We start from the raw sequence: 9,857 nt of genomic DNA, 5'->3' as shown, positions 1-9,857 counted from the left end.
TGCTGTTGTTGTTTTTGAGATGTCTCATTCTGTTGCCCAGCCTGGAGTGCAGTGGTGTGGTCACAGCTCACTGCAGCCTCAACCTCCTGGGCTCAAGTGATTCCTTGGCCTCAGCCTCCTGTAAAAATATGTTATTGCTTAAAAAATGCTAGTGATCATCTGAGCCTTTGGTGAGTCATAACCTTTTTGCTAGTGGAGGGTCCTGCCTTGATGCTGATGGCTTTCGACTCATCAGGGTGGTGGTTACTGAAGGTTGGGCTGGCTGTGGCAGTTTCTTAAAATAAGGCAACAGTGAAGTTTGCCACATTCATTGAGTCTTGCTTTCATGAAAGATTTCTTTGATAGCATTTTATCCACAGTAGAAATTCTTTCAGAATTAGAGTCAATCTTCTGAAACCCTGCTGCTACTTTATCAGCTAAGCTATGTAATACTCTGAATCCTTGGTGTCATTTCTACAGTGTTCACAGCATCCTTACCAGGAGTAGATTCCATCTTAAAAAATTGCTGGGCGGGCCAGGCATGGTGGTTCATGCCAGTAATCCCAGCTCTTGGAAGACCGAGGTGACCTCATCTGGGGTCAGGGGTTGAAGACCAGGCTGGCCAACATGGAGAAACCCTGTCTCTACTACAAATACAAAAATGGCCAGGTGCGGTGGCTCACACCTGTAATCCCAGCACTTTGGGAGGCCAAGACAGGCTGATCACGAGTTAAGGGGATAGAGACCTTCCTGGCTAACATGGTGAAACCCCGTCTCTACTAAAAATACAAAAATTAGCCAGGTATGGTGGCACGTACCTGTAATCCCCGGTACTCAGGAGGCTGAGGCAGAAGAATCAGTTGAACCCGGGCGGGAGCAAGAGGTTGCAGTGAGCCGAGATCATGCCACTGCACTCCAGCCAGGACAACAGAGACTCCATCTCAAAATAAATACATAAATAAAAATACAAAAATTAGCCATGCATGGTGGTGAGTACCTGTAGTCCCAGCTACTCAGGCAGCTGAGGCAGGAGAATCGCTTGAACCCAGGAGGCGGAGGTTGCAATGAGCTGAGATTACACTATTGCACTCCAGCCTGGGTGGCCAAACTAGACTCTGTCTCAAAAATAATAATAATCGCTGGGCACAGTGGCCAACCCCCAGCACTTTGGGAGGCCGAGGCGGACAGATCACTTGATGCCAGGAGTTAGGGACCAGCCTGACCAACATGGTAAAACTCCATCTCTACTAATACGCAAATTAGCCAGCATGGTGGTATATGACTGTAATCCCAGCTACTTGAGAGGCTGAGGCATGAGAATTGCTTGAAACCTGGAGGCGGAGGTTGCAGTGAGCTGAGATTGCGCCACTTCACTCCAGCCTGGGCGATGGGGCAAGACACTGTCTCAAAAAAAAAAAAATTCACTTTTTTTTGCTCACCAGTAAGAAGCAATTCCTGGCTGGGCGTGTGGCTCATGCCTGTAATCCCAGCGCTTTGAGAGGCTGAGGTGGGCGGGTCACCTGAGGTCAGGAGTTTGAGACCAGCATGGCCAACATGGAGGAACCCCCTGTCTACTAAAAATACAAAATTAGCCAAGCATGGTGGTGCACGCCTGTAATCCCAGCTACTCGGGAGGCTGAAGCAGGAGAATCACTTGAACCCAGGAGGCAGAAGTTGCAGTGAACTGAGATCACGCCATTGTACTCCAACCTGGGCAACAAGAGTGAAACGCCATCTCAAAAAAAAGCAATTCCTCCTCTGTTCAGGTTTTATTATAAGATTGCAACAATTCTGTCACATCTTCAAACTCCATTTCTAATTGTAGTTCACTTTCTACCACATCTGTAGTGATTTCATTCAATGAAGTCTTGAACTTCTCAAAGCTGTCTGTGAGGGTTAGAATCAACTTCTTCCAAATACCTGTTCATGTTGATATTGTGACCTCTCTCATGACTCGTGAATCTTCTTTTTCTTTTTATTTTTTTTAAGAGATGAGGTCTTGCTCTGTCACCCAGGGTGGAATGCAGTGGTGTGATCATAGCTTACTGCAACTTTGAACTTCTGGGCTCGAGGGATCCTGTCTCAGCCTACCGCATACCTGAGACTACAGGCATATGGTGCCATGCTGGACTAATTTTTTTTTTTTTTTTTTTTAAAGATGGGGTCTTGCTACATTGCCTGGGTTGGTCTTGAACTCCTGGCCTGAAGGGATCCTCCTGCCTCAGCCTCTCAAATGGATGTTCCTTTTTTTTTTTTTTTTTGAGATGGAGTCTCACTCTGTCACTTGGGCTGGAGTGCAGTGGCACGATCTCAGCTCACCACAATCTCCACCTCCCGGGTTCAAGCAGTTCTCTGGCCTCAGCCTCCCGAGTAGCTGGGATTACAGGTGCATGCCACCATGCCCGGCTAATTTTTGTATTTCGAGTGAAGGTGGGGTTTCACCATGTTGGCCAGGGCTGGTCTTGAACTCCTGACCTTGTGATCCACCCACCCTGGCCTCCCAAAGTGCTGGGATTACAGGCATGAGCCACCGTACCTGGCTCAAGTGGATGTTCTTGATGGGATCATGGGATCTAGAATGGTGAATCCTTTTCAGAAGGTGGACTTGACCCACATCCATCAGAGGAATCACTATGGCAGTGTTGCCTTACGAAATATGTTTCTTAGGTAATAAAACTTGAAAGTCTGAATTACTCCTGGATCCATGGGCTGCAGAAAGGATGTTGTGTTAGCAGGCAGGAAAACAACATTAATCTTGTACATCTCCATCAGAGCTTTTGGATGACTGGGTGCCTTGTCAATGAGCAGTAATATTTTGAGAAGAATCTTTTTTTGCAAGCAGTAGGTCTCATTGGTGGGCTTAAAATATTCAGTAAACTATGCTGTAAACAGATGTACTGTCATCCAAGCTTCGTTCCATTTATAGAGCACAGGTAGAATACAGTTAGCATGATTCCTAAGGCCTGTAGGATTTTCCGAATAGTAAATGAGCATTGACTTCAATTTAAAAAGTTACTAGCTACATTTGTCCCTAACAAGGGTCAGCCTGTCCTTTGAAGCTTTGAAGCCAGCCATTGACTTCTCTCTAGCTCTAGAAGTCCTAGATGGCATCTTTTTCCAACATAAGGCTGTTTTGTCTGCAGTGGCCACCTTCATCAAGGTGAGCTAGGTCTTCTAGATGACTTGCTGCAGCTTCTCTATCAGCACTTGCTGCTTCATATTGCACATTTATGTTATGGAGGTGGCTACTTTCCTTAAACCTTGTTAACCAGTCTGCCAGCTTCCAACTTCTCTTCTGCAGCTTCCTCACCTCTCAACCCTATTGGATTGAAGATAGTTAGGACCTTGCTCTGGAAAGAGAGTTAGGACCTTGCTCTGGATTAGGTTTTGGTTTAAGGGAATGTTGTGGCTGGTTTGATCTTCTGTCTAGACCACTCAAACAAACTTCATTTTTCTTTCCTGTTTTTTTTTTTTGAGACAAGATTTCACTCTGTCACCCAGGCTGGAATGCAGTGGCATTATTATGGCTCACTGCAGCCTCAACCTCCCAGCCTCAAGCAGTCCTCCCACCTCAACCCCCCAGGTTGCTGGGATTGCAGGCATGTGCCACCATCCCTGGCTAATTTTTATTTTATTTTTTGTACAGACAGTATCGGCCTATGTTGACCACACTGGTCTTGAATTCCTGGCCTCAAGCAGTTGTCCCGCCTTGACCTCCCAAAGCACTAGGTTTACAGGCATGAGCCACTACACCCTGTCAAACTTTCTCCATATCAGCAATAGGCTGTTTCACTTTATTTTATTTATTTATTTTTAAATTTTACTTTAAGTTCTGGGATACATCTGCAGAATGTGCAGATTTGTTACATAGGTATACATGTGCCACGGTGGTTTGCTGCACCTATCAACCTGTCATCTAGGTTTTAAGCCCCACGTTCATTAGGTATTTGTCCTAATGCTCTCCCTTTCCTTGCTCCCCACCTCCCGACAGGCCTGTTGTTCCCCTCCCTGTGTCCATGTGTTCTCATTGTTCAACTCCCACTTATGAGTGAGAACATGCAGTGTTTGGTTTTGTGTTGCTGTGTTAGTTTGCTGAGAATGATGGCTTCCAGCTCCATCCATGTCCCTGCAAAGGACATGAACTCATTGTTTTTTATGGCTGCAGGCTGTTTCACTTTCTTATTACTCATGTGTTCACTAGAGTAGCACTTTTAATTTCTTTGAAGAACTTTTCCTTTACATTGACAACATGGCTGTTTGGTACAAGAGGCCCAGCTTTCAGCCCCTCTTGGCTTTTGACATGTCTTTCTCACTAGGCTCAATCATTTCTAGCTTTTGATTGAAAGCAAGGGACATGTGACTCCTCCTTTCACTTGAGCACTTAGAGGCCATTGTGGGATTATAAATTGACCTAATTTCTTTTTTTTTTTTAAAGAGTCTCGCTCTGTTGCCCAGGCTGGAGTACAGTGGCACGGTCTCGGCCCACTGCAACCTCTGCCTCCCAGGTTCAAGTGATCTTCCTGCCTTAGCCCCACTAGTAGCTGGGATTACAGGCATGCGCCACCATGCCCAGCTAATTTTTGTATTTTTCTTTTAGTAGAGACAGAGTTTCACCATGTTGGCCAGGCTGGTCTTGAACTCCTGACCTCAGGTGATCCACCCACCCTTGGCCTCCCAAAGTGCTGGGATTACAGGCATGAGCCACCATGCCTGGGCAATTGGCCTGATTTCAACATCCTTGTGTCTCAGAGAACAGAGACAGAGATGAGGAGCAGTTAGAACACATGCAATATTTTTTCAACTTGTAATCTTATATTGGTGCAGTTTATGGTGCCTCAAATCAATTGCAATATTAACAGCAAACATCACTGCTCACAGATGACCATAACAGAATAATAATGGAAAAGTTTGAAATATTGCAAGAATTACCAAAATGTGACATCGAGACAGGAAGTGAGCATATGCTATTGGAAAAATGGTGCTGATAGACTTGCTCAAGGCAGGGTTGCCAATGACCTTCAATTAAACACACACACACACACACAGGATCTGAAGCGCAGTAAAAGGAATGGCAATAAAACGTCTTATGCCGGTCAGATGCAGTGGCTAGCATTTCGGGAGGCCATGGTGGGTGGATTGCCTAAGCTCAGGAGTTCGAGACCAGACTGTGCAATATGGTGAAACCCCGTCTCTACTAAAATACAAAAAATTAGGCATGGTGGCGCATGTCTGTAATCTTACCTATTTGGGAGGCTGAGGCAGGAAAATCTCTTAAACCTGAGAGACACAGGTTGCAGTGAGCTGAGATTGTGCCAGTGCACTCCAGCCGGGATGACAGAGTGAGACTCCATCTCAGAAAAACATAGTATGCCTATACGAGTTTACTAGTTTTTAGTTTTGCCAAGGAGAGCATTTAAAAAAGAAAAATTATTCCCACCATTATTTCATAAAAAGTAGGATCTAGGCTGGGCATGGTAGCTCACACCTGTAATCCCAACACTTTGGAAAGCTGAGTCAGGAGGATTGCTTGAGCCCAGGAGTTGGAGGCTGCAGTAAGCAATGATTGTGCCAACTACACTCCAGCCTGGGCAACAACAACAACAAAAAAGGATCTAACTTCAGAATAAAAGATATCCCTTCCCGAGGAAACTAGCTGCCTTATAGGGACATATGTAGGTATATGCTTATAATTCTCATTTTAAAGATAGGCTGAGGAAAACTGCCACAAGCATTTGTTCTGTTATGGTCATCTGTGAGCAGTGATGTTTGCTGTTAATACTGCAATTGATTTGGGGCACCATAAACTGCACCAATATAAGATGACGAGTTGAAAAAATGTTGTATGTGTTCCAACTGCTCTTCATCTCTGCCACAGGCCAGCTATTTGACTTTTTGTGGCCTTAGTTTTCTCATCTATAAAATAATGATAATACCCTTTTTTTTTTTTTTTCTTTTGAGATAGGATCTCTTGCCCAGACTGGAGTGCAGCGGCATGCTCACAGCTCACTGCAGTCTCAACCTCCTGGGCTCAAATGATCCATCTCAGTGTCGCTTGTAGCTAGGACTACAGGCATGTGCCACCATGTCTGGCTAACTTTTGTATTTTTTTGTAGAGATGGAGTTTTGCCATGTTGCCCCAGCTGGTCTTGAACTCCTGGGCTCAAGCAGTCCCCCTGCCTAGGCCTCCCAAAGTACTAAGATTACAGGTTTAAGGGCTAGAGTGCAGTGGCATGATCATGGCTTGCTACAGCCTCAACTTTCTGGGCTCACATGATGTTCCTGCCTCAGCTGGGACTACAAGTATGTACCCACCGTGCCTGGCTACTTTTTAAAATTTTTAGTAGAGATGAGATCTTGCTATGTTTCCCAGGCTGCTCTCAAACTCCTGGCCTCAAGTGATCCTCCTGCCTTGACCTCCCAACGTGTTGGGATTATAGGCTTGAGCCACTGTGCCTAGCCCAGGGTTCTATATCTAAATCCTAAAGCTTGCAGTTCTTTCAGTTGTCCTCATGGCTTTGGACATTATCAGTAATAATTCACAGGACATGATTGGAAGATGTTTCAGCTTAGGTTGGATTGGGCTTTTCCAAAGCGCCCCTTCTTATAGTCAACACAACATCTCATTCCCCTGTGAGCTCACCCTTAGGGAAATCATTTTACTTTTGGACAAGTGAGACTAGATCCTCAGAGATAGTTTGTGACTCTTGCAATAATAATAGCAGATATTTCCTTAATATTTTCTATATGCCAGGCACTGTTTTATGTAGTTTACGTGTATTAACTCAGGGAATCCACATAATGATCCAATTAAGTAGGTGCTATCCTTGTACCCATTACTCAGAATAGGAAACTAAGGCCATATATGCTAGGTGAGGTAAACGAAGGATTCAGATGAAGCAAAATAATAAACTAACCCCCACTTAGAAAGTACTAATCTGGGTTTGTGTGCTCTCTCTTCTCCTCACCTCCTTCCTCTCTCTCTGGCACTACTTGTTTTTATTAATGTGGGGTTAATGCCTGTGATTTCACATACTAACCTTGATCATTGGGAAATGTTTCTCTCACTGGAAGGTATTTGGATGGGCATAGTACATTCTTTGGTTTGTCCTCTTGATCTCTAGTTTAGCTTACTTGTTAAAGATTTCCAGAATGATCTAGCAATTATTTCCAGTTCCATTTTCCCCTCCACCTTTTTAGTGAGGTCCTAACTGGATTTTTTTAATCTTAAGTTTTTTAATTTTTACCTTTTTAGAGATGAGTTATCGCTGTGTTGCCCAGGCTGGGCTCTAACTCCAGCTCAAGCAATCCTCCCACCTCAGGCTCCTGAGTTACTGCTGAGGTGGCTACTGCACCCAGCTGTAAATAGATTTGTATAATGTGATTTTTTCATTTTAGGGTATTTTTATCTAAGCTTATCTTAAAGTTCAATCAAAGCCTGTCACCCATTTCATTTCTCTAATGCCTCCTCCTGACTTCAGGGAAGAGCCTTGGAGATTGGATATTGCATGATGCTGCAGGGAGGCCAGTGGTGTATGTTGTTGTCCTCCATCCTGGAGTGCTTGCCTTAATGCTGCTCATTTCAAATGCCTCCTCTCTGTTTCCAAGGTTGAATTAGCATCAGGTCTTCTTTTACATCAGCCTCGTCTAATAGAACTTTCTGCGTTGTTCATTATGGTAACCACCAGTCATGTGTTGCTACTTGAAATGTAGCTAGTGGGGCTGAGAAACTAAATTTAAAATTTTTATTTAATTATTTATTAGTTTAACTTTAAATGGCCGAAGTAGTGCAGATATAAACTATGCTCCCTAAGGGTGGTTATTTTTTTTCTTTTCTTTTTTTCCTACTTCTAACTCTGACATAGGGCTGTGCTCTCTATGTATTTGTTGAATGCTTTCACTAGCTGAAATACAAGGAAAGTTAAAGTATTCCTTAAAGTCTTCCTCCCAGGGGTAACCATTGTTAGTAGTTGTATTTTTTAATTGTAGAATAAATTGCCAGTTTGTATTAGCATTACAGTGATTTCTGCACAGGATTCACCCTTGATTCTAGAAGTCGGGCTTTACTCAAGGTTGTTGTAGATTTGGGAGTTTTAGGAGAATGGAGGAGGCTTAGAACGTAGGTTATAAATGTAACAGAAAGAAGTATGACTAATACTGGTAAAATGTCTTTATAATGATTGTTGCGATACGATTGAATTTCTATCCTAATGCTTAAGAATCCTTAGTGAAAATGTGGGAAAGGGGATGAATCACTGTTTTCTTCCTTCCCAAATCCCAGATGATTTTGCTAGAATTTTAAGGATGGATTGAGCATTCAGGTGATTTTGTCTTGACTTTTTCTGGGGGTGGTTGGGATCTTTAAAGGGAGAGAGATTAAAGAGAATTTACTACTAGCAAAACTGAAAAAGCAGAAACATGTCTGCTTGGTACCTTCTATTCGGTACTGAAAGGATATATTTACCTTCTCAGTGAGTTGGTGAAGTTGGGGGATGGGCAAGCATACATGGAAACTGATGAAAATGATAAAAGCGTGGTGCTCTGAGGTAAAGAAAGGAATTTTTAAAAACCTCTGAATTTAAGTGGAATGTGGGATCTTGGATTGGATCCTGGTACAGAAAAGGCAATAAATGGAAAAACTGGTAAAATCTGAAAGTCTGTAGTTTAGGTTTTTGTGCTAATTTCTTAGTTTTGACAAATACATCATGGTTATGTGAACATTAGGGGAAGCTGGGTGAAGGGTATGTGAGGACTCTGTAACATCTGCAACTTTTCTGTATATCTAAAATTATTCCAAAGTAAGAAGTTAAAATAGAAGCTGTGACTAGCAAGAGCTTCCAAGGGCTGTGGCTTCACCAAGGGAGCATGTTTATAAGTAGGGCTTTTCTCTAAGGGCCTCTAGAAGTTCTGCCTATCTGCCTACTTCCCTCCTTCAACTCAGTGCTCTAACCATGTGGAATGACTAGCTGTCCCCAAAATCCATGCTTCTGGGCCATTTCATACATCAGGGGTATTCTCCTGCTAGCCCCTGCCCGACCGAACCAAAAGCAAAATACGTAAAGATCACCTAAAAAACAAAAACTGCAGCTTGACTAGTTCCTTTTCATTCTTTAGGTCTCTGACTTAGATTTTTTTTTTTTTTCAGGAAGCCTTCCCTGACCCACAGAAGTCAGCCCCTTGCCTGAGTTTGCCTGCTGAGTAGACCCCCATTGTGGTGGTACTTAGTATTTTGCCTTCTTTTTTTTTTTTTTTGAGACAGAGTCTCGTTCTGTCACCCAGGATGGAGTGCAGTGGTGCCATCTCGGCTCACTGCAAGCTCCGCCTCCTGGGTTCACACCATTCTCCTGCCTCAGCCTCCTGAGTAGCTGGGACTGCAGGCACCCACCACCACAGCTGGCTAAGTTTTTTGTATTTTTAGTAGAGACAGGGTTTCACCGTGTTAGCCAGGATGGTCTTGATATCCTGACCTTGTGATCCGCCCGCCTCGGCCTCCCAAAGTGCTGGGATTACAGTTGTGAGCCACCACGCCTGGCCTAGTACTTGCCTTCTAATTGTCTGTTTTCTTGACTCTATCTCCACCAATATCTTAAGTTCCTTGAAGGCAGGGGCTATGCTTTTCATCATTGTAGCTCTAAACATATAACCCAGGAAACTAGGCATTGACGTTCAGGAAATATTTATTGAAAAATATCTCTGGGAGGCCAAGGTGGGAAGATTGCTTGAGGCCAGGAGTTCAAGATCAACTTGGGCAACATAATGAGACTCCATCTCTAGAAAATTTAAAAGATTGGCCGGGCGCGGTGGCTCAAGCCTGTAATCCCAGCACTTTGGGAGGCTGAGACGGGCGGATCACGAGGTCAGGAGATCGAGACCATCCTGGC

The sequence above is a fragment of the Colobus angolensis genome, unplaced genomic scaffold (assembly GCF_000951035.1).
Source record: "Colobus angolensis palliatus isolate OR3802 unplaced genomic scaffold, Cang.pa_1.0 Scaffold60, whole genome shotgun sequence".
Taxonomy (NCBI): Eukaryota; Metazoa; Chordata; class Mammalia; order Primates; family Cercopithecidae; genus Colobus; species Colobus angolensis.
Note: the sequence above shows the minus strand (reverse complement) of the source record.